Below are 26,751 nucleotides of genomic sequence, written 5' to 3'. Positions count from 1 at the left end.
AAGCAGAGACATTACTTTACCAACAAAGGTCCATCTAGTCAAAGCTATGGTTTTTCCAGCAGTCATGTATGGATGTGAGCATTGGTTATAAAGAAGTCTGAGCACTGAAGAATTGATGCTTTTGAACTGTGGTGTTGGAGAAGACTCTTGAGAGTCCCTTGGACTGCAAGGAGATCCAACCAGTACATCCTAAAGGAGATAAGTCCTGGGTGTTCATTGGAAGGACTGATGCTGAAGCTGAAGCTCCAATATTTTGGCCACTTGATGCGAAGAGCTGACTCTTAGAAAGGACTCTGATGCTGGAAAAGATTGAGGGTGGGAAGAGAAGGGAGCGACAGAGGATGAGATGGTTGGATGGCATCACTGACGCAATGGACATGAGTTTGAGCGAGCTCTGGGATATGGTGAAGAACAGGGAAGTCTGGCATGCTGTAGTCCCTGGGGTCACAAAGAGATGGACACATCTGAGCGACTGAACAGTAACAACAAATATTCCACTATCTGATAAATCAGTTTATTTCTCCATCACCTACTAAAGGACAACTTGCTTGCCTCCAAATTTGGCAATTATGAATAAAGCTGCTGTACATATCCGTGTGCAGATTTTATTGCAGACATAAGTTTTAAGCTAATTTGGATGTGATTGCGGGGTCATGTGGGAAGAGTGTGCTTAGTTTTGTAAGGAATTTCCAAACTGTCTTCCCCAGGGGCTGCTCCATTTCACATTCCCACTAGCAATGAATGACAGCCCCCCGTGCTCAACACCGTCACCTATTTGGTGTTGCCAGTGTTCTGGATATTGGCCATTCTAATAGGTGTGTAGTGTTTTCTCTGTGCTGTGTGATTTTGCATTTCCCTGATGACATAAGATGTGGAGCATCTTGTCACGTGCTTATCTGCCATCTGTGTACCTTCTGGTGTCAGGGGTCTTCTCTTCACAGACCATAACCATAACCTGGAGACCACACCCTGCGCCTTGCCTGCCCTCCCTCCTGAACTCTGCCTGCCTCCATCACATCTCTGTTTGGAATTTTAAATACAGCCCTAGGCAAGGAGTGACTCGCGCTTGCATCACCACCAACCAATCAGAAGAATTCCAAGAGCTGATCATGCCTTCTTTGAACCCTATATATAAAACTCCTCACTACCCCTTCCCAGGGCAGGACACACAGTCTTGAGGGCATAAGCCCACTATAGCTCCCTTTACCTGGTATATTCTTTTCTACTTCACCCAAAACTTTGTCTTTTAGATACTTTAATAATTCTATGTTGGGGTATAGAGGCCGGATTTGGCTTCAACATTCACACACAAGGAGTCACACACGTGAGACCTTTCTCCTTAACTGTTCCTACACTGAGTTGGTCCATAGGAAGAGAGAACACTGTCTCTATGCCCTAAAAAGAAAAGCCAAATTCAAATTGAATTCATTTATCTCACATTTTGGGAAGAAATACAAATATTTAAATTCACCTCTTGATAGAGAAACTTGAGAGAATTTTTTGAATAGCATTCTTTAAGAACAACCTCAGAGTTAGCGTTTATATGATAAGAACCTGGGACAACAATAGCACGGTGATTTGGGGCTAATTTTCCTTAAATACATCTCCTGTAAGGTACTGAGCCCTTCTGACATGTGGAAGCCTGGGGACTCTGTCCTCTGAAAAGGCTGCATAAATTGAGGAGTGCTCACAATGAGGGCTGATCTGGTGTCTCCCACTCCCAACGTCTCAGTGGCCCACGGTTCTGGCTGATGGGCTGTTCAGCCAGATCCCTGTCACAAAGGCGACTCCACGAGGGGCTGGCCGCCTTCCCTTTATCAAAACCCTTTGTCGGAGCATTATAATATAGTTGCAAAAATCAGTGTGAGCCGCAGCTCCAGCTATACAAGCTGAGGAGACCTTCTTTAAAAGTCACTTAAACTTCATCTTAAAGCACTGGGAGCTTTGGAAGGTAGAAACTGGCAATGAGAGAAAATAACACTTCATCCCTTGTCTCAATTTTCTTAATCCAGATGTCTGGGAGGAAAGGTTGATATTTTTCCAAAGCATTTCTGACTCCAGGAAAAATACCTTCTTTCTAAAATTTCAACTATTTTTTAGGATGAAAACTCATTATTCAGAAGGAAATCCAAAAAAAAAAAAAAAAGAAGGGATATATGTACACGTACAGCTGGATTCACCTTGTGGTTCTGTAGGAGCCAGCACAACATTGTAAAGCATCTTGACTTCAATAAAAAAATTTTTTAATTTTTGCTATTTAGAACATGTAATTGTTCATAAAGTGTCTACCCCAGCACTCCATTATCTTTCTTTCCATTTGACCATGTCATGACTCAGTGCTTTCGAGAGAGTCCAGGCCCCCTGTGTTGGTGTGACTTGGCCCCATGCAGCCATCAGCAGAGCCTGAGGACCTGGACAGACAGGAGACGGTCCTGATCCATGGGAAGCCCACCACCTTCTTTCAGTGTCCCCCAGGGCACCTCAATTCCAGCCCCCACAGCCCCGCCTCAGCCACCTGTATACAAAGGGCTACACGACTGTAAGCTCCCAAATTCATTGCTTATTGAATAAATTGTCATGAAAAGCAACAAAACACTAGGAGCCTGACATCCACTTTACATTGTTGTAAATCAGTTATCCTTGCACTTCTCTTTCTGTTCCCACTCTTAGTTTTATTTATCCTTTTCTTTAATTTAATTTTTTTAACACTAAAACATTTTGTATTGGGGTATAGCCAACTGACAATGTTGTGATAATGTCAAGTGAACCCTGAAGTGACTCAGTCATACATATACATGCATCCATTGTCCCTCAAACCTCCCTCTCATCCAGGCTGGCACGTAACAATTGAGCAGAGTCCCATATCCTATACAGTAGGTATTTGTCCTTTTTTAGAGTGAGAAGGGACCCCAGAGGAGAACTTGATTTTACGAAAATCCACTCTCCACATAACACACTCTGGCTAAACAGAATAAATAATGGGAAAATATGACTCACAGATGCCACATCTCCTTCAAGGCTTAGGAAACAGTTCACGCATATCCATTCAGGGATAAAAGTATCTTGACCACAACTGGCCACAATTATCTCCAAGGTAACATCACCTTGGAGATAATTTCTGGATTAGCAATTCTAGATGAACCTTCTTCTGGTTTTTATCCAGTCAAGTGAGAAAATGTGGTTAAACCCTGCAATCTTGGGGTCTTAGGAGTGGGGAGGCCAAGTGTGCAGTGAGGTCAGGTTTAGTGGATCATCACAGCAGGTCTGGGGGCAGTCAGTATTCAGAATATTCTTTAGAAGTAGAATTTCCTAATTACAGACTCTAGACAAATGACTGTTAGTAAGACTGATATTTAGGAGTTATTCCCCATCCCCTACCTTCATTCCAGCATGTCCTGTCTGCAGCTGACCCCTGGAAGCAGAGACATTCCCCTGAGTTTAAGTTCTATAACTTGCATTATATGGAAAATAACAGCTAGCTGTGCATTTTTAAACTAAATACCCCTCCTGAGAGGATTTGCACCCCTCCACCCTGTCCCTTCCCAGCTGAGGTGAACAAATTAAACCAGACATACCACCCTGGAAGCCCCCAATGACTCTGAAAGCCACTAATTAATCCTGCCTACCCAGAGCACTCTTGCTTCAGGAACCCCTGACTAATCACTAGTCACAATAGTTAATTGATCCTATAACCAAAAGTTGGGCTCTATACTCCATACACAAGCACACAGTTTCTTCTCCAGTCCTATGAAATGACCTGGAGCCTCATGCTTGTCCAAGGGTTTGGGGGAAAAAAAGTGTGGGCACCAGAGTAGGGAAAAAAAGTGTAATGCTCATGGCAAACAGGACGGGGAAAAGAGGAAACAGTGACAGATTTTATTTTCTTGAGTTCCAAAATCACTGTGGACCATGACTGCAGCCATGAAATTAGACACTTGCTCATTGAAAGGAAAGCTATGACAAACCTAGTCAGTGTGTTAAAAATAAGAGGCATCACCTTGCCAACAAAGATATGTCTAATCATCAAAGCTTTGGTTTTCCAGTAGTCATGTACAGACATGAGAGCTGGACCATGAAGAAGGCTGAGCACTGAAAAATCGATGCTTTCAAACTGTGGTATTGGAGAAGACTTTTGAGAGTCCCTTGGACTGCAAGGAGATCAAACCAGTCCATCCTAAAGGAAATCAGTCCTGAATATTAATTGGAAGGACTGATGTAAAGCTGAAGCTCCAATACTTTGGCCACCTGATACAAAGATCTGACTTATTGGAAAAGACCCTGATGCTGGGAAAGATTGAAGGTGAGAGGAGAAGGGGACAACAGAGGATGAGATGGTTAGATGGCATCATTAACTCGATGGACATGAATTTGAGCAAACTCCGGGAGACAGTGAAGGACAGAGGAACCTGGTGTGTTGCAGATTGTGGGATTGCAAAGAGTTGGACATAACTTAGGGACTGAACAACAACGACTGGTTACGAGAAGGTTCTGACCTCATGAACTCCTTTCTCCCCTAAGGAAGATAGGGATGAACCATGGGACGGTGGGGAGACTGGGAGAGAATGGACAGCCTTGATTGTCTCCTGAAGCTCTTGCTTTAGAACTGGAAAATCAAGCCTTCTGTTCTGAGTATGCCTCAGAAACTCCATGGGTCAAGTCTTAGAAAGTAACTTCCTGTGAATTACAAATTCACCACATATACTCTTTTCGTTGACACAGAAGAGTTTCGTCTTCTACAATCTTAGATGTCTTGTCACTGTGTCCTCATGGAGGAAGGGGGGAGGGACTCTCTGGGGGCTCTTTTATTTGGACATTAATCCCATCCTGGGAGCTCCACCCTTATGACCTCATCACCCCCAAAGATACCTCCTGACACCTGAGCCTGTGGGTCAGGACTCAACACATGAATTTGAGGGGGACACAGAATTCAGTCCACAGCAGGAAATAGAAAATGGAAATAGGGATCTGAGAATATAATATCTGAGTGTAAGGGATACAGTGTTAGAAATAATTTATACTGAAATGTGAACATGTAATTCCACTGAAATAAGATCAGCAGTAGCGAAAAAAATACATGCATTTACAGTATTTTCTTTACTTGCTTTTTCCCTCAAAAGTATCAACGGTAAAAAAGTATCCTGTAAAAAATCTGAAAGCCAGTGTCTGTGGACTGCACCCTCTGGCAGCAGAGTCCCATAAATCCAGTGTTTGTTATGGTGCCCAGGAGAGGTTGCCAGATCAACACAGAAGAGACAGGCCCCAGGGAAATGATGCTTCGGTCAGAGCCCTGGTTCCACTGTTGTCAGCCCCAGCAGGGTCTATGAGAGCAGAGCACGCAGCAGTGGACAGTCCTTGGTGCGTGGAGGCCGAGCTCTGTGCTCCTCCGTGTCCTGAAATCCTACTGAATTTCTTACTCTGAAAGCTTTCTTTCCTGCTATGTTTCAAATCTACGTCTCTGATTCATCGCTGGCTTCAGCCCAAGGCCTCCCATCTACTCCTTAGTGCCAGCAATGGCCACCACGTGCCACCCAAACGGTAGCACCCACCCCACTCCAGGACGGGCTCGAGATGGGAGCCAAGTGCGTCTTGATCTGGATTCTGTGCAGTTGGCACGTCAGCCTCACAAGACACACTGTTGCCTTCTCTCTGGTACAGAGCCTAGGAGACGATAGCAATCTACCCAGAAAGGGTTTATCTGTCCTGCCCAGACAGACAAAGCTTTGTCAGTCTCCCCGAGAAGGTTTAATCAGATGTCTTTGAATATGTGAGAAGGAATACAGCCCGCTTAATAAACATGTCTTGCTTAAAAACTCTTTGTAATAGCTCAAGATTTGTTTCCTTTTCTTCCCTTCACTTTTTTTTTTTTAATGCCTTTGAAAGCCGCCATCTGAAGCGTCTGATGTCTGAACTTTCCCTGCTCTGCGTGCACACAGATGAGAAGAAAAGCCGCCTATTGTGAGCCTGCTCTTCTTTTTGGCGTGAGAGATAAGGTTCGGAGAAAGCTGCCACGCTGTCCTGAAATTTAAGAAGACATGCAACCCAGAAGCGCCCGGCCCTAGGCTTTTAGGAATGCTCTTATATTATTTATACGAAGAGACAAAGAGACACACACACACACAAAATTCCCCTTAGATGGGAGAAAATAGGGCACATCAACACCATGAACAAACTCATCAGCCGCCGGGAGAGCATGAAAGTGAAGCAGACACGAGCTTTTTCTGAGGATGAAACTTTCAGGGCACCGGCTGTGTCGAGATGCAGAAAAGAATCATTGCTCTGGTTTGCTTTTGTTCTCTCTTGAAAACTGGAGCTCCATGTTCCCTACAAAGGTTACTGTCGTAAGAATCATGGACTGTTTATAGTCTCCCCCACCCACAAAAATAATGCACATTGTGCTTCAAAACTTCCAACTGCCCAGGTTATCCACACTCATATCCCTAGATGCATGTCGTCCACCCGGGACAGTCCCTGGCTCGTGGACATCGCTGCACAGACATTTCTCGCCATCGTGTCAAAACCGTAGGTTCGTGGTCCAGCCAACTTGGAGAAATGTGTCATTTCATTTCACACACCTGCAACCTTGGCCTATGGACTTCATTCCTCTGCACCCCAGACCCTGTCTGCCAATGGAGGACCACCTCACAGACCTGGGTGGATGTAAATGAGATACGAGAAGGAAACAAGAAAGGGCCTGGCGCTCACATCACATCCCTCCAAATGGCCATGTGCATCAGCGATATCTTTCCTCCCTACATCCTTCCATAGGCCAAAAAGATTCCCATTTGTCTAACATCTGGCCTGAAATGATTTCTAAACAGACGGGCTCAAATGGTCTGAATAACTTCCTTTGCCACTGTCAGCTCCTCTCTGATTTACAATGCATTCTGATACATTTTTGCATCAATTCACAAATCACCCTCTAAAACAACATTCCCTGGGAAATGGTGAATTTATGAGATGCTATCCCAGGCCAAAATAACTCAGGCCGACAACGTGAAATTAATCGGCCCTCATCCATCTTTATGATAACATCCTCTGCTCACGTGTGAACCTCTGCTCTGTGAACGGAAGCTGGTGATCCTGATGATGTAGGAATGAGCTGTGCATCCTCACTCATTGAAAAAATAGAGATGCTGGGGCTTCCCTGCTGGTCCAGTGGTTAAGAATCCGCCTGCCAGTTCAGGTGACAAAGGTTTGATCCCTGGTGCAGGGAGATCCCACATGCCATGGGGCAACGAAGCCCAGGCCCCACAACTATGGGGCCCATGCTCAAGCCCGGGAGCCGCCACAAGAGAGGCACCACAGTAAGAAGTCCACACACCACAGCTAGAGAATGCCTGCACACAGCAACGAAGACCCAGCACAGCTCCAAAATAATGAATGAATGAACACGTTTTTTAAAAAGGGGGGTGCTTTTATGTGAAATAGCACCGGGTCTGGGGCAGTGATGTTGCTCTAGACGTGGTGACTCCTGGCCTCGCTCCCACCCCGCAGGTCCTCGGAGCTGATGCCATTCCCCAGCCGCCCTCACACCCACAGTGTGACAGGACATGATGCTGCCCAAGGAGACAGCTGAGGTCACACGTGGCCCGTGGTGGTCCATCTCACATGTGGACCTGACTCAGCTGACAGATACCCAGCTGCCAGTAAGACTACTTCTGGGTGCGTCTGTGAGGGGCTCTGGAAGAGATCAGCAGATGGAATAAGGACAACCCTTCTCAGTAAGGGGGGACCAGCCGGTCCCCTGAGGGCCCAAGTGGATCAAAAAGGCATCGGGGAGTTCGCGCTCTGCCGGAGCTGGGACGGCATTTTCTCCCACCCTCAATCAGCGGAGCTTCTGGTTCTCAGGCCACCGTCAGCCTCGACTGAACCCACGACCCACTCTGCACCTGCATGGGCGACAGCAGGTCCAAGGAGTGCCCAGCCTCCACTCTACACCAGCCAGTTCCTGTACGAGTCTCCTCTGCTGTCTCAGTCTATCAGCTATCTACCTCCGGCTGGTCTGTTCCTCTGAAGAACCTTGACGGTACAGGATTGTAGGAAATTCTTCTTTTCTGATTCAAGGCAGGTTGAGGTGCTCTCCCTCCCACTTCAGGATTCTCTTGTAACTCAGTTGGTAAAGAATCTTGCCTGCAATGCAGGAGACCCAGGTTGGACCCCTGAGTCAGGAGATCCCCTGGAGGAGGGCATGGCAACCCACTCCAGTATTCTTGCCTGGGAAATCCCATGGATGGAGGAGCCTGGTGATCTACAGTCCATGGGGTCAGACACGACTGAGCAACTAAGCACAGCTCACACACCCTACCACTTCTACCTTGAGCATGAACGGGCAGCCTGCAGTGGGTCAACGTCTGGCAGCCTTGAAACACCAAATACGCACCAGAAGTCTGGGGAGGCCTCCCCCACTGGACAGCAAGATCCAGGACACATTTTTGGTGCTAAAATAGGAAATGGGATGCAAAAACATTTATGGAATTGTTGTAGCCGAGTACAGAGGTGTCTGTTTTCCCAAGGTGAACGGTCTGCTCTGAAATGGTGACTTACATTAGTCTCTTTCTATTCATTAATAAAAGTATTCTTTTTAAACAAAACTAAGGATATCCATGTTGCATTTTAGACAGTGTTAAAGTCATGAATTTTTTGGTGACCTTGAGAAAGACTTTTGGGGTCAGCTGGGTCGTATGCTCTTCCTTTGGTTTTGTTATTTTACTAACATCTCATTTTTAAATTCAGTTCAGTTGCTCAGTCGTGTCCGACTCTTTGGGACTCCATGGTTGTTTTTTTTTTAATTAGCAAATACAAATACATCATTTCTTATATTCTTAGATTTATGTTATTTTCTTCTATATATAAATGTAGTTAGTAAGTGTCACAGTTATTATGAGGGCTTTCAAAAGTTACTTCACTAAATGCTCTTAAATATTTCAAATGGCATTTATGAATTTAATTTATTATGGTTTAGTTATATTCCCTTCCACGGTCTCGCTTATAAACAAAAACTTCCCACATATTTAACAACTCAAGTAAATGTAATAAACTGAATTTACAAATATAGTGATTCTCAGGTTCTCTTAGACATTCCAGTCCTGTATACAAGTGTTACTAAATTATCTTATGCCTTTCAATTTAAAATAACAAGTCTAAATTTAACTAAGCAATTACACATTTTAATTTGGAATCATGAGTCTAATCTCTTAGATACTCTGTGTGTCAGATTCTCCTAAATATTACAATTACTTCAAATACCAAATATAAACAGATTGCTCCTAACACCCACAAAATGTTGATGCTCTGGGTTGGAATTATTTTATGTTCATAGTCTTCACTCTCGATCTTTCCAAGGTGAAAAGCATGTGCCTGTTAATACAGAAATGATACCAGCCCAAGGGAATCCAGCACCCTCTGCTGCCCCAGGAGCTGAGATGGAGGAGGAAGCAGAAGGCTGATACCCCAGAAGTTTTTACTGTGACCCCAACTGTCACTGTGAGCCGTTTTTAAAAAGAGTTGCTGCTCCAAAGAGGACTCTCAGACTGTCGCCGCTGATTGGGTGATTTTCCAGCCCTTTTTCCTCCCAATTCGGTTGCTTCTGGCTTGATTCTTCTGAAACATCTTTCAACACCCTCACCTGAGCTGGGCATTTGAAATCCCGTGACCGTCCCCAGATTAGCGTACCAGTGCCCCAAATTCAACAACCTATTTTCCTCTGATTTTGCAGAGTCTGACCATAGTCTCTTTAAGGGCAGAAATGTAATGTTTTAATGAGTTTCTTTTTAATTCCTTCCATGTAGTGAGCTTCATCCTCACCGACATGATTCCCAGGTGATTCCCAGGATGTAAAGGAAAGCTGAACCTGGCGTCTCCCTCACATTCCCAGATGAGTTCTTCACTTGGAGTTAATTAATCTCAAAAAAGAAAGCAGTCTTTCTTCATCTACAAAAAACTCCACCACAGTTGAGCGCTGAATAACCTCCTCCAAAATCTCTCTGGCTCCCTGCACACTCAGTGACTTTCAACAGTCCCCTGGACTGACCTCATCTCAAAAGCTGTGAAAAACAGAGTCTCAGAAAGACTACACTGTGGTTCTAAACTGTATCACATCAGTGTCATGAAAACAGAACCAGCTGTGGCCCTGGAGTCTCCTCCTTAATATGAAGGAGCATCTCTTCTTCTGAGTAGTAAATATCTGCCTACCTACATATATACATATATAGAGAGAGATTTTAAAATATTGACTATGGTTTTAGAAGTTCCAAACTGAAAGTTTTTCCTGCTCCTCTGTAAGCTGAGTAACACACTTTCTCTGAACTTCAGTTTCCTCATATGTAAAAAGATTAGTCTGGACTAAGGTTTTGCTTTGTTTATTAATTTTCAGTATATTGGATAGGTGCTGTGCTGTGTGCTATGCTCAGTGGCTTCAGTTGTGTCCGACTCTTTGCAACCCCATGAATTGTAACCCACCAGGGTCCTCTGTCCATGGGATTTCCCAGGCAAGAATCCTGGAATAGGTTGCCATGCCTTTCTCCAGGGGATCTTCCCAATCCAGGGATAAAACCTGCAGCTCCTGCATTGCAAGTAGATTCTTAACCACTGAGCCACTGGGGAAGCCCTTATGTTGGATATAGTTGATTCATAATGCTATGTTAATTTCAAGTACCAAGTGATTCAGTTATACATATACATACATATATTCCTTTTCAGATTCTTTTCCCAGGTAGGTTCATACAAACTATTAAGTAGAGTTCCCTGAGCTAAGGTTTCTTCCTTCTAAAAGATCACGCGTTAATGGATTGGCCAGAGAGAGCAAAAAGAACCCAGTAGCAATTATTTTTTATCACAACCATTGTAAGTGGAAAGCCAAAGAGGCTGGAATTTTCCCTTCCAAATCGCTTACTTTACGGTTGCAATATTTTCATAAACGGACCTGAACTTCCTGAGATAAGAAAAAACATGAACTTTCAGATGACTGAAATGGAATATTGCAAGGGGAAAATACTGTGAAAATTATGCTGAGATTGCTATCCTGATGGAAATTTGGCCAGGTTCTCCTTATCCTGGGGAAGTCACTTATGATCAGACAGTCACAGAAAGAGGAGGGTTTTTTAAAAAGGACACGCTACAACATTTCCTAGACTTACTCCTACATCCAAAGTTTCAAGAATAAATCCTCATGTGTGATGGTGCCACAATGCACACTCCAGCAAGAGCTATTCCTCAAGGAGCCATAAGAGAACCAGGTTTGTCAATAACAACCAGAAACACAGGCAGTGTCACTACACTGCAAGCACCGTTCTGAGAACATTTGTTGTTGCTGTTGTTTAGACACTAAGTCATGTCCGACTCTTTTCCACCCCGTGAACTGTAGCACGCCAGGCTTCCCTGTCCTTCACTATCTCCAAGAGTTTGCTCAGGTTCATGTCCATTGAGTCGGTGACACCATCCAACCTTCTCATCCTCTGCCAATGCCTTCTCCTTCTGTCCACAATCTTTCTCAACATCAGGGTCTTTTCCAATGAGTTGGCTCTCTGCATCAGGTGGCCAGAGTATTAGAGCTTCAGCATCAGTCCTTCCAATGAATATTCAGGTTTGACTTCCCTTAGGATGGACTGATTGGGCACATTATGAACATTATTTAATAATTCCTATGTCATTATTCCTGTGCTAAAGGCAAGAAATCCTGAGTCCAGAGGTAAAGTCACTTCTGAGATACCAAGCTGGTAGCTGAGGGATTTAGGAGGGAACTCTCTGAGTTCAGAGTTAGGGAGGGTTTGTGGACCTCTGTTGGAGTGTTCTTCAAATGACCCTTTGAAATCATATTTCCTCCCTTTGCATACAATGCAAGTGATTGCTTGAGGGTGGGTGCTATTTATAATTTCATGAGAACAGTTTAACTCTAGACAGCAACCTACATTTCTGTTACGATTCTTCTTCACCCTGAGCCTCTTTGGAGAAAAATGGGTTATCTGGAGAAAACTGCTTTAAATGTTTGACTGGGTATCTAGGGCAAAGGAGGAGAGAGGGAAGGGGAGTTCACAGAATGAACAAAGAGAGCCTCTAACACACCAGCCAGCAGTAAATAAACCAGAGGAGAAAATGTAAAGAAAAAAAAAATGCTTAAATGTCATTAAGGTAGAGTTCATTCCCATGACTCCACTAACAGAGAAAGCTTTGAGAAGACCTATTTCCAAATTTATAGTTTTTCTAATAGTCATGTACAGATATGAGAGTTGGACCATGAAGAGGCTGAGTGCCAAAAAATTGATGCTTTTGAACTGTGGTGTTGGAGAAAACGCTTAAGAGTCCCTTGGACTGCAAGGAGATCAAGCCAGTCAATCCTGAAGGAAATCAGTCCTGAATATTTATTGGAAGGACTGATGCTGAAACTGAAGCTCCAATATTTTGGCCACCTGATGCAGAGAATCGACGCATGGGAAAGACCCTTGTGCTGAGAAACACTGAAGGCGAAAGGAGAAGAGGGTGGCAGACAATGAAATGATTGGCTAGCATCACTGACTCAATGGACATGAGTCTGAGCAAACTCCAGGAGATAATGAAGGACAGGGGAGCCTGGCATGCTGCAGTCCATAGGGCCACAGAGTCAGACACAACTTAGCAGCTGAACAACAACAAAATTTCCAAGGCTCAATATTTGGCCAAAGTGTGGTGAGTGGACCCATGGCCTTCAGCTTAATGTCTGAGGCTCTGGGAAAAGAGATCTTACAGCTGTCCCTGAATCAAGCTGTTTCTATTTTGATCTATGATACAAGACTCTGAACCCATGTTATTTTAAAAAACAAGAACAAAACAGCTTTAAAGTAATTTTAAAAGTTGATTTCATCAACCCTTGCTCTGTGACAACCTAGAGGGGTGGGATGGGGTGGGAGATGGGAGGGAAGTGATATATGTATACCTCTGGCTGATTCATGTTGATGTTTGGCAGGAACCAGTCAATATTGTAAAGCAAATATCTTCCAACCAATAAAAAAGGTATTTAAAAAAAGTGATTTCAAGTGACTGAACATTATATTAACTTTTCCTTTAGGAATTCTGAAAACTTTTGCTTTTCAAGAAAGGGACAATTCATTTTGTAAGACGGGAAGAAGAAATTTTGTTTCATGCAAACAGCCCCTATTCTGCAGACCTGGTTCCCTGAAGATTTTCATAATCACCTTAAACGACACGAGGACCTGGGGAGCAATGGGAGGGGTAGGCCAACCCCTCCCTAACTGTCCTAATTTGCAGTCTGGTTGGCCACTCTTGCTTGACTTGCTCTGTTTCTCACTGTGCACACCTTCCCCTCCATGCACTGCCATACCCCACCTTTCTAACCACACACACGTGCGAGGACAGGGAGCACACACATTAGCACTTCCACAGCAGACGAGAACTATGCCAATAACACGGGGAACTGTCAGACACTTGATGGTGAGCCATTTAGGTGGCCGGGCTCATGGTGACCACAGGGCATTAGGTACCATTATAAACATAATAAGCATCTCAACAACTGGTGGTTTTTTTTCCCCCACTCTTATTTCAAATCTTATTCTATCCTGGGTGGAAACCATATTTCCCAGAAGTGACTCAATGAGGCCTTCCTTGACAACTATGCCAGACATTTTTACCAACTCTATCTATTTCTGTTTTATTAACTATTCCAAAGTCTTTGACTGTGTGGATCACAATAAACTGGAAAATTCTGAAAGAAATGGGAATACCAGACCACCTGACCTGCCTCTTGAGAAATCTGTATGCCGGTCAGGAAGCAACAGTTAGAACTGGACATGGAACAACAGACTGGCTCCAATATGGAAAGGAGTATGTCAAGGCTATATTGTCACCCTGCTTATTTAACTTATATGCAGAGTACATCATGAGAAATGCTGGGCTGGAAGAAGCACAAGCTGGAATCAAGATTGCCGCGAGAAATATCAATAACTTCAGATATGCAGATGACATCACCTTACAGCAGAAAGTGAAGAAGAACTAAAGAACCTCTTGATGAAAGTGAAAGAAGAGAGTGAAAAAGTTGGCTTAAAGCTCAACATTTAGAAAACTAAGATCATGGCATCTGGTCCCATCACTTCATGGCAAATAGATGGGTAAACAGTGGAAACAGTGTCAGACTTTATTTTTCTGGGCTCCAAAATCACTGCAGATGATGACTGCAGCCATGAAATTAAAAGACACTTACTCCTTGGAAGGAAAGTTATGACCAACCTAGACAGCATATTAAAAAGCAGAGACATTACTTTGCCAACAAAGGTCTATCTAGTCAAGGCTATGGTTTTTCCAGTACTCATGTATGGATGTGAGATTTGGACTATAAAGAAGGCTGAGCACAAAAGAAATGATGCTTTTGAACTGTGGTGTTGGAAAAGACTTTTGAGAGTCCCTTGGACTGCAAGGAGATCCAACCAGTCCATCCTAAAGGAGATCAGTCCTGAGTATTCATTGGAAGGACTGATGCTGAAGCTGAAACTTCCATACTTCGGCCACCTGATTTGAGGAGCTGACTCATTTGAAAAGACCCTGATGCTGGGAAAGATTGAAGGCAGGAGGAGAAGGGGACAACAGAGGATGAGATGGTTGGATGGCATCACTGACTCAATGGACCTGAGTTTTGGTAGACTCCAGGAGTTGGTGACAGACAGGGGGACCTGGCATGCTGCGGTCCATGGAGTTGCAAAAAGTTGGACATGACTGAGCAACTGAACTAAACGGAACTGAACCGAAGCTGTCAGTATCCAAAACATGACTGTGTTCCATAGAGAAAACACAGCCCAGCTACTGGTGCCCAGCAGAGTTGAAGAAGGGAGAAAGGGCATATTAGGAGGGGAGATTTCATCTTGCTTGACAATAAAATCATCCAGCAGAGCAGCGGGACCCTATTCTGGAAGAAGAGCTACAGATTCATAAAGGTGAGTGTCTTCTGAAGGGACGCTGCACAGGTGAGCTTCTCAAAGGACTATGAGAAATGGAGAGGAACCAAGAGAGAGGGGCCCCATGCCTAGTCCTGGGGAGAGTGGGCGAGGCCAGTGGAGTGAACAACAGAAGCCGCACCCTCGGCTCCAGGGCAGCGGGTCTCCCTCTAAAGATGGGAGACAGCACAGAGGATATCCCAAAACATCATCGGGAGGACTTCTGAACCGGTCCTAATCCCTTCCCGTTTCTGTGAGGATTCTGTGCCGTCACACCACTGGGCTACACAGTGGGTGCTGGACCTGGTGATAGGCAGGACCAGAAGGGTCCAAATCTTACCTTATTCTCTTTCTGCAGCAACAGAGAACAGCAGTTCTCCAATCCGGCTTGAACACATGTATGTGTGTGTCTCGGAATCCGAAAACATGCCCATGAAAACAGAACTCCGAGACGAGACTGACCATCCATCCGTACTTGTAAAGCTCCCTGACACATGGCTGAGGTGAAGACCCCACGCTCCATACAGCCTTGGAGATGCAGGTGTGTACCTGGGAGAGCCTGAGGACACTCATGGGTCTACGTGAACAGGAGCACAGTCGTGTGAAGGACTGGAATGCATCTGAAGGATGGGGACCCTATGGCACAAACTGGAAATGGGGGGTGGGTGGCAGGTGCTCCTGATGGTCCTGCAGAGGACAAATCCCTTTCTGCCCCCAGGTGAGCGTTACCTCTGGTCTCCACTGCCAATGTGTGCAAATGAGAAAGCTGCCCTTCCCCAGCTCCTTTTGAGCGCCTCGATTTTGAGTCTCATGTTTCGTGAACAACCATAGCAGGAAAATCAGCTACAACCTCCCAAGCAGATGTTCACAATATAGAAGCCTAGGGTTTTTTCTTTTTTTTTTAAGAAGGGGAAGTTAAAGGGCAAATTTTAAGTAAGAAGAAATTTTACCTGGTAATTAGGAAAGAAAAACAGTTTAGAAGCCTGCAGCTAAATCTGATTTCTGCCAAGGTTTCTGACTCCTGGCTCCCAGCTTTCTGAGCCTCCATGTCAGTTCTTGGGTATGTTCTGAGCATCCTCTTGTGGAAGGAGGAAGTATCGCCTTTGGAAGCTTGCATAACGCCTTGCTGGGGCTGCACAGTTTGTCCCAAACCTTTGCATTTGGGATGGGAAGCGAGCCGAGGGCTTGCTAACGGGATAGTCAACAAACACCCAGAACAAAGAACCATCTGCTTCGTTGTTCTCAATTAGGCAATTTTGCAAGAAAATTGAGCAAATTATCAATTTGACACTGCAATTACCAAAAATAACTGAATTCTGTCTTCTCTTCTTCCTACATCAAATCATTTTAATTTACAAGGGAAAGGGAAGGAGACATTAGCAACTTTTAATTATCAAGACTGCTGATTTGTTTTTTCCCCCCGAGAAACTGTGAACCATTAAAAGTCAAGACGCAGCTTAGGTCAGAATGATGGCCGCTCAAGTGGCCCCCTCCATTCAAAAGAGATCAACTTTCATCAGCACCACACTGGAGATATAAGCGTATTACGTATTCATTTCCTTTCCTCCTTAGCTTGGCTGCACTAGGGGCTCAGACTCAGGGACCCAGGGTCTGAGAAGGATGTTTCTCTAAGTGGAAAGTCTGTGTTACTGTTCTGTCTGCATGTGTTGGAAGCCCCACGGCCAGAATGATGTGACCTTGGATACAATTTCTCTCTGGTTCCTTAAAGTGTTAGACGTTCTAAGGTCCTAAGGAAGTAAATCACTTGTTATTGTTGTTCAGTCCCCAAGTCATGTCCAGCTCTTTGCCACCCCATGGACTGCAGCACGCCAGGCCTCTCTGTCCATCACCATCTCCTGGAGCTTGTTCAAACCTGAGAAGGTAAATCATAGTAATTGACTAACCCAGACTGTTGGGTCCCCCATGGATCCCAAACACGTACCTTAAAATTCTCCCACTTGGAATCTTGATGAGTTTGTAGAAGAGACGAAACCAGGGCCTTAGGTATCACATTATTGTGTGTTTATACAATACCATCAGCAGGCTAAGCGTTTCATATGCATTATCACAGGTTACCTCAGTGGAAATGTAAGGTGGATTTTACCATTATCCTTGCTTCATAGATGACACACAGAGGTGAGAAGTGTGGAGCATCCTTCCTGAGTATCAGGAGGCAGTGGTGAACGTGGGGCTCTCTTACCTCATACCCAGAGGTCATCCTCAGTCAGTCTGCCTCCTCAGAGTGTTTTCCATGTCAGAGCGCTAGGAAATAGGAGAGCTACAGCCTTAACCTGGACGGTCTGACTCAAAGGGCTAGGCCTTAAGCCCGATTCCTCTAGGGTAGAACCTGCCCACCCTCTGGGTTCTGCAGACCTGTGGGATCCTGTACTCCACCCAGGATTCCTGCGAAAGTAAATGGAAAAGAGCAACTCATGGTGGTGAAACCACGGCAAGACGAAGGCTGCACCCACGCGGAAAGGCAGAAGGCTGGTCCGATTTCCTCGACTAGGGGAAGGTGAAGACTTTGGGAGGCTGCCACACAGGTGTCCTTAGTTGGCTGGCCACTGACCTGGCTTTGCTTGAGGTGAAGTCACTAAGTCTGATTCTCTCACTACCCCCTGTTCTTTAAACTACCATTACATGCATTGTGGCTCACAGACTCAGTGAAAAGCAGGGTTTTCAGAAGAAAGCCTTCAATTTTCCTTTGTACTATTCTGTCCCTGCAGTAATTTGCTCAGTCCGTGTTTAAAGGTTTTCCTAATTGAACAGGTGCAGGAAACAAAAGTAGTTGGTGCTCTATTTGTACTAAGTGTTACTACACAGCCATCACTTACAAACAGTTGTTGAGTTGTAAATACTTATCTCATCTAATAAAACAGGGGTGTGTGTGTGTGTGTGTCAAACTCATGATGTCCTAAGAGAATCATGGTTGGGTAGGGAAGAGGAAGCCCAGTCAGGGACTTCCCTGGTGGTGCAGTAGTTAAGAGTCCACTTTGTGATGCAGGGGACATGGGTTCAATTCCTGGATGAGGAACTAAGATCCCAGGCGCCATGGAGTAACTAAGCCCACGCCACAACTACTGAGCCTGTGCACCACAACTAGAGAGTCCAAGCGCAACCAAGATCCCACATGCTGCAGCTGATCCCAACGCAGCCCAAGAAATAAATACTTTTTTAATGCTGTAATTATTTTATAAAAAGAAAGCCCAGGCAGATGCTGGGCTACTGGCCCTGAAGGTACATGGGGTCTCTAGATTAATTGTAAAACAAAGAATATATGACAGTATATGTGCCTTGAGTGTATGGACTAATAAAATATATCATTTCCAAGGCTAGAAATATGACTGTCACGTAAAAATAAAATAAACACATGTCCAAAAATGTACTTAGCTCATTAATAAATAAAGAAACAAGAGTCTAGTTCAACAGAGACTGAACCATGGAAACATACATAGGCGCTCAGAATGCTGAATGTGTTTGCTAATAGATTCAAAATGGCTAAATGTCCTATAGGCCAGTAAAAAGTAATGCTGTGCTTATACTTTCTATAGAGAGGAAATCAATTGTGTCTCTACCAGGCAAAGTTTATATGCATTGATGCAGACAAAACTATTTGCATTATTGTCACTTTTCTGCACCAACTGGTATGCCTGTAGCTCTATAAAATAGCCTGGTTGATAGAAAGTGAGTGGAAAGAGCCCTGTCCCCCCACAGAATGGGATCCCCAAGGGCCCCCCAGGCCATACCCAGCTCTCCCCAAAAAGGATCCTAGCCTGCTTCTTCACCTGCCCCCAAGCCTTGGAGGTCATCCCCCTGCAGTGTCACCTGAAATTCACAACTAGAATCACCACCCCAACCTCCAGTTTGCCAACTGGAGCTATTAATCATTCCCGTGAGACAAATCCTTGCAGGGAAGCATCTGCTGGACTATGGGAAAAATAGAACTAAGCAGAGGCTTGAGGAGTGCAGTATTAGGACTCCAAGGGGCAGACAGCAGGGGCAGAGGCCAGGCTGCCCAAGTTCATGTCTGATCAGAGCTGAGCATGAATGTATCCAAAAGCTCTTGGACAAGTGAAGCTCTCTGTGGAGGCAGAACGCAAATTGTATTCAATCACCAGAGAAGCACTTATCTCTGATCTGAGTCGGCCACCCCAGCGTTCACATCTAGAAACATCAAATCAAGGGAACGCATTTCCTCTCTGGACTATCTTAATTCCTGTGCCTCAGATGGAACTCAGCTGCAGATTTCTGGGAACGCCGCTGCTGAGAGACTGACCATCTGTAGGCAGTCATCAAACGTTCCAAGGTGAAAAGGATGTTCAAAGACACCACCTAGCCGCAGGCTCTGTGAAAAACACTTTTTCAAGCAACTATTCTGGGCACCTCTTCCTGTTCAATCATTATTTGCTTCTGACTAGAAAAATAAAGCACGCTCATTGCAAAAGGAAGAGAGAAACGAAGGAGGGGGTGCGCAAGGGGGAGAGAGAGACGGGAAGATTTTCTTCTATCTCCTGCAATTCCACACATTCGGCCAGAGGAGCCATTAATAGTGAGGTCTGGGCACCTCTTTAATTCAGTTTTGCTGAAAGAAATGATGATCCAAATTAGCAATGTTCATCACACCTGAATTAACAGAAATTTCCACCAAATTAGGATCATTTTTGCGAGATTGGAATTGTTTCTGCAACGCCTGAGGCCCAGAAATGGAGGCATGACAGCGAATAAAAATCAGGACATCAAATGGATCGCTGGCAGAACACCGCCTCTCTTCAGACTGGGGCCCAGAGGCGGGGTCAGTGGGGAGGAAAAAGTCTCAGGAAAACTTGACTCAAAGACTGCCCTCGGGAGGGTGAGTTGCACAGGGAGCGGAGACCACTGGAAGCCCCTGCCTTCCCAGAGCAGAGGTCAGCACTACGGGGCCTGATGAGTACCAACCAGCTTGCATCTCCCTGCTGACCTGGTGTAGGTGGGCACTGGCTCTTTCTCAGTCATAGAGTTAAACTGAAAAGTACCCCCATGCATTTGGCATCCTGGAAATACAAGCTATTTGCTATAGCATCCAATTTTAAGGGAATCCATGGAATGAAATGAGTAGGGAGGGTGTCAGTGGATTTCATATGTATTTTGTATACAAATAAGTTTTTTTAATCTGCATCTATGTATGTATACAGGGCTTCCCTGGTGGTTCAGATGGTAAAGCATCTATATGCAAAATCTATTTGCAGAAATGCGTAATTTTTAAATAAGTTAAAAGGGTGCCAGATAAAGGACGCATTTCTCAAAGTTGGTATGCTGTTAAAAACAAAAAACCTTGACTAGATAGGATGCAACACCTTTCCATCGAGCATAAGTGGTGGTATCTTAAACTAGGCAGGGACACTATCCTGCTCTGTCTGACTCCTCATGGGAGTCCTCCAGCCCCGCTAACTGTGGGCTGCCTGACTGCGCTGATGCTTCAGACATGAGGGCGCAGGTGCTGTTAGCCTAGGAAAAAGGAGCTAACTGCTTTCACTTTGGGGAAAAAATGGGAATTTATATTGTTTTCCCAAAAAAATCTGGAAAGAAAAGAGCTCAAATGTTTTAAAAGACCCTCCCCATAGAAGGTTAATCTGCACTGGAAATTTTAAAAAAGAGTAGCTCTCTGAAATAGTGGAGATTAAAAAATTGGGTGATTCATTGAAGGAATCTTGTTTAATTGTCATCGTTACTTTCTCGCCCTTTTTTTCCACTTGCGTTCACTAATTTAAAATGCACTCATACTAACACTGATATACAAAGGAGAAGAAAACTCTGGAATTATATATTGGTTCATTATTTGCAAAACAGTTTACTGCAGGTGTCAGGTACCAGTGTTTTTTCCTGTGCATACGTGTGAATACATGGAATGCTTTTGTAAACTTTTTTCTTTTTTTTTCAGAAGTCTCATTTTATTTTATTATTTTATTTTTATTTTTTTTACTTTACAATACTGTATTGGTTTTGTCATACATTGACATGAATCCGCCATGGGTGTTCATGAGTTCCCAATCCGGAACCCCCCTGCCTGTAAACTTTTTTCAAAACAAAAGAAAAGAAGGAAGGAAGGAGAGGAAGGAGGGAGGGGAGGGAAGAGAGGGAGGTCTAAATACAGAAAAACAGTGCACAACCACAGCTTCAAGTGCATCGGCCCCGGGAAACTCCTGAGATGCTCCTGAGCCAGACCCACCCACCAACTCACTGGGCAGCCCGCCGCCCTCTGAGACTGTTTGCGTGTTGTCAGAACAGGCCTCTCACGCGGTGAGACCTTCCAGTGTCCAGGCCCTTAAAGGTGCTCCGTGATGTCCCCTGTGTTCTCCCTTTCCTCTTGGCTGCTGCTGCTCCATCCATCATGGCACCAGCTTTCCAAGGACAGTCAGACCTCATCCCCATGGATCCCACATCAGCAGATTCACCCAACCATGGGTCCAAAATATGGGAGGGAAATTCCTGACAGTTTCAAAAATCAAAACTTGAATTTGCCGCAGGCCAGCAACTACTTACATAGCATTTCCATGGTGTTAGGTGTTATAAGTCATCTAGAGATGATGAAAGTATACAGGAGGGTGTGCACAGGTGACAGGCAAATCCCACGCCGTGTTATGCGAGGGACTTGAGTGTCCTCAGATGCTGGTATCCGGGGAGGGTTCTGTAACCAATGCCCAGAGATACCTGAGGATGACTGCAGCCTCCTGGAGTCCATCTCTTTGTCTTTCATTTCAATCCTGTGCACTTGGCCCATATTAATAACCAGACTTTCAGATTTTTTCTTTTCTCCAAAAATCTTATCTGTTCCTCACCAAATTAAATCTAAATCCATCTTGCCAGATTTTTTTATCCATGACTTTTCGACTCTCCCTATGAAATGAAGGTATTATTTTTCACTAATAACAGTTAATAATAAAGACCTTTAAAGTCATAGCAACCATTAACGTTTGTCATTTACAAAACTGATTTCATGCATATTAATTATTTTGCCCTTTAATTCAACCCAGCATCAAAGATGCTATTTGAAATGAGGAAGATTGCCAGGTGGGGTGTGTTGTATTAAACAGAACTGTGTCATTTGCCAGTGACACAAATACAATGCAAGCTGGCCTGCAAGGGAGGGCAGAGGTATATGGGTGCATCTATAATTCTGTTTCTCTCACTGTCTCTTTTTTCCTTTCCTCTGTGTGTTTTGATCCATCAGCCCAGCTCCAGAAGATGGGAAAGATAGTTGCGGCAAGCCCCCAGACTACCTCTTCAAGGATCTGACAAAAATGAAGCAAGCATCAACCCCCTCCCCCGACAGCATCCACATAGCTAATCCCCGTGAGAATTAGCGTCACCACCACTCAGGGGATGTCACTGTGTACAAAACAGACCACATGAACATGGACTGCGTGGCTGGGGCACAAGCTCATGGCTGTCTGAGGGACCGAGGGAGACCATGAGGGGAAGCCACCCAGGACCATGGGAGGCAGGGTTCCCAAGGAGAGAGAATGCCTCTCCGAGAAGCTGGGCAAGCAAGACCAACCAACAGCCGCTACCTTCCAAGACCTAGGCTCCTCTCTCTAAACTCATCCCCATCCCCCACAACAGCTGAGGTCCTCTGACCCTTCCACGTCATCACCAGGGTTGTGTTCTAACTCCAGACCTAGAGGCTGCTGGGGACACTGGTTTGCAAGGCTGAGCATCAGAAGCTGCATATGCTGCTGTCATCTAGGTGAGCAAAGATGTACCTGCTGCAAAAATGAGGCTGCATCTATTTATCTCCATCACTGGCATCCAGAATTGGGTTCCTTGGGACCAGAAGCTTGAACTTGGGCCAGCCACCACTGCCCTGGTTGAGTGAGTCTTAGAGACTTATTGTTAGTGGGAAATTACTCTACAAAAATAGAAACAGTCTGAAGGATTTCGAGAGGGGTGGACTCAGCTGTTGTCTTTCCTCCCAAGGCGGTTGGTCAACAACATGTGCAGTTGTGAGGAGAGAAAGAATCGGTAAAGAAAATGTCAAACAGATATTCAAGATATTTGTACATTTCTCTCAGAGATCCTAAATGTTTTGCATGATTCAGTTAGTAATTCATTAACATGAATCATGTTGAGCATTTCATAGCCTATTATATACCACCCTCTTGTCTGCCTAAATCCATTCCTTAGTCATGAATGTTTTATGCGTAGGTCACTTTTTCAGTTTGGTTTGATGTCTTACACTTCATGTAAAAAGTAAAATTGCAGAGTCACATGGGTTGATGGGTATAGCTGACTCAGAATCTGTTTTATGTCCCTTCAGTATTTACTTTCTTTTGCTTTTTTTTATACTTCAATGAAATATTCAGCATTACTCTGAGCTGGTGTTATGGGAAAACAAAAGTGAGTGAAATACGGTTCTTGCCTTCAGTCAGGTAATAATCTCTAGGTATTAGGACACTCTGGAAAGGGTTGGCCCAATATGCAACTTCTTAGTTGGAATCCTTGAGCGTTGAAAGGATTCTGAACTAAAAGGAGTGCAGTATTGGTATTAAGTGGGGAGAGACCCTGGGAATATTTTGAAATGAGGATTTAAAGAAATGAGCATCTAATTAGAAGTAACAGGAAAGTGCAGAAGTGCAGAAAAAAGGGAAAAGTATGATTCCAAGGTTTAGAACAGTATTTTATAAACTATGGTCTCATAACCTCCTGCACCAATAAATAGTACCTAAAATTCTCTTTAAAATAGTAAATTCCCAATCCTCGTTACATGCCATCAGAATCTCCATGGAATAAATTTTGGGAAAGGAATAGAAGATATCAGTTCTGTTTTTAGATATGTGAAGTTTGAGTTGCGAATGACATCAACAACAAGATATATAGCAGAAGTCCATTTTCTGCATATGAATATTTAATTGTTTCCAAACTGTTTATTGTCTCTTCTCTATTGCAATACTTTTGAATCTTTACCAAAACTCAATGGCATGTGTGTGTGGGTTTATTATGACACTCTCTAGTATGTTCCATTGATCTGTTTTTCAATCATTATGCCAATAATAGTTAATATAAGTCCTCCAAACTTATTCATCTTGTTCAAAGTTATCTTAGTTCTTCTGGGTCTTCTAAATTTCCAGATGAATTTTAAATTCAGCTTGCAAATTTCTACCAAAAAAAAAAAGACTAGAGGGATTTTTACTAGAATTGCATAAATCTATAGCTCAATAATGGTAGAACTGACATCTTAGCAATATTGAGTGCTCTGATCCAGGAGCACAATATATCACCCCATTTATTTAGTTCCTATCTAATTTCTCTCAGCAATGTTCATAATTTTCAGTGTACAGATCTTGCACACCTTTTGTCAGATTTATCATCAAATGTCTCATTTTTCTGGTACTATTGTAAATGCCTTTACTTTTTGAATTTCAATTCCCACCTACTGGTTATAGATATACAGAAATTGAATTAATTTTTGTTTATTGATCTTATGTCCTGCAGTCTGCTAAACTCCCTTATTGGTGAGTTGTTATTGCTAGTTCTAGTAGTTTTTAGTAGATTCCAGCAGACTTTCTTTGAACTTTCCAGGTCTTTCCAGACTTTCTTTGAACTGCCTGCCAATGCAGGAGAAGTAAGAGACACGAGTTCAATCCTTGGGACAGGAAAATCCCCTGAAGCAGGAAATGGCAACCCACTCCAGTGTTCTTGCCTGGAGAATCCCATGGACAGAGAAGCCTGATGGGCTACAGTACATAGGGGCGCAAAAAGTTGGGCATGGCTGAAGCAACTTCACACACACTCCAGTAGACTTTCTACATGGAAGATTATGTCATGTGTACCCGTGCTTGGAAAATATTTGTTGAGTCAATTAATGATTCTGCAGTTCCAACCAAAGCTAGAAAACTGAATGTAAAAATTGAAAAGAGGTAACATTTCTAATCAGACCATACTGTGAAAAAAGAAGGGAAAGGGGACAGAGAGGGAGCTGCAGCTGAATGTTATTACTGGAGAATCATGTTGGGGGTGGGGTTCCAGAGACACAGGATGCTCCAGCGTTTTCATTTATTCCTGAGGATCTGTTTCTTTCCCGAGTACGTGTGACTCCCTTGAGCCCTCTGTGCAGCCACGCTTCTATAGGCACACAAAACCAGGCAGTGCACTTTCACACGCTATTAACCAGCAGCAGTCGTTTGGACTTGCAAGGAAGTGCAGAAGAAAGAAGTTAGAAATAAGTATCTCAGTAGAAAAAAAATTCCCCAAAACAAAAACATAGGTGGGGAAAAAACTGATGTTTGAAGGCCATTTTCCAATAAGTTTATGGCTCTGTAAGTATGAAAAGAACAACTATGACCTAAAAATTCATCAGGATGCTCCACATGTTCTTGCTATATCTCTGTGTGCATGTGTGTGCATTGCTTATGTGTGCATGTGTGTGTGTGCCCACGGATGGCTTGCACACATGTGTGGGGGTGGGTGTACACATACATGTGTCTGTATGCCCATGTGTGTGCAGATGGGTGTGCACATATGTGTGCTCATTGCATGTGTGTGCATGCATGTGGGGTGTACACATGCATGTGTCTGTGCACATGTGTACAGATGGTTATGTGCATGTGTGTGTGTGGATAGGTGTGCATGTGTGTGTGTTCATTGCATGTGTGTGCACATGTGTGTGGATGGGTGTGTGCATGTGGATGGGTGTGCACACATGTATGTGTTCGTTGCATTTGTGTGTGCATATGTGTGTGTGTGTGGACATTTGTGTGTTAGTGCGTTGTCAGGTGCCCACAAAATGGAGCCCTATTGTCAGAACAATGCTATTCTCACGGCAGGTATTTCTAAAGGCATCAGAAAGTAACAGTGTCACTTGTAGAGAAACCCTGAGCAGAAGTAGAATCAAGTATATGATGAGCCCCGGGAGTCTCCATGCCACAGACAGAATGAGCTGCCTGCAAGTCAACGCAGATGGCCAAGCAGGCGACACTCCAGGAGTCTCCCTTCAGTAGATCAGCCTGTAAACCCGAGCTCTTTCCACAGATTCGTCTGTTTCTCTTGTGAAGGAAAATGACCCTGTAGCTGAAATGCAGACTTCACATTGCAAGAAAAACAACATCTGGAGCTTTAGCCGGGGGCAAGGCAGGCCAGGCAATGGGCGAGGTCTGGTGGGGACCAACAGTGGGAGCCAGTGCTGCACCCCGTGTGCCACACCGACAACATATGTTTCCATGCTAATGAACGCTGGGCTCATTTAGAATAAATTTGCATCTATCAAAGTCAAACAGCGAGCGAATGTTCTGCGGTGTGTAAACAGCCCTCGGATGCCCGGGGAGCTTGAACCACATTTCCATCTGACTTCCAGGCACCATGGAGGGGAGTCGTTGACCACAGCGAGAGCTGGCAGCCGCTTTTCCAGGGCACCTGGAGTGGCCTTGTGACTGATTCAGAGGAGCACTGCTGTGAGAGCCTTTGGAGGGATGGGGAGACCAGGCCAGGGGAGGAGATGGAGAACTAAGGCTGGAATCCCCCTCCCAAGGAGGAATGAGGTGCCCTTGCCGGCCACCCAGGTCAGGTCTCACCCCGCCATGGCTTCTGTGAGGCAAGGAGTAGGTTACTTCATGTCTCCAAGCTGGTCTCCTCTTCTGGGAATGGAAGGTTTGATTAGAGGAGCATTTAAGCCACCTACAGCTACCTAGCCCTCTGGTTTATGGACACAGGAGGCCTCAGGAGGACCCAGCCCTGCCCACACCTCGGTCTCAGCTTCCAGGACTGGGAGAGAATAGATATCTATTGTTTATAAGCTCCCCCGACTGCAGTTTTCTGTCACAGTAGGCAGAATGAACTGAGGTAATCCAAAAACTTAACATATGTG

Source organism: Budorcas taxicolor, chromosome 13 (genome assembly GCF_023091745.1).
Source record: "Budorcas taxicolor isolate Tak-1 chromosome 13, Takin1.1, whole genome shotgun sequence".
Lineage (NCBI taxonomy): Eukaryota > Metazoa > Chordata > Mammalia > Artiodactyla > Bovidae > Budorcas > Budorcas taxicolor.
This window is presented reverse-complemented; position numbering follows the sequence as displayed.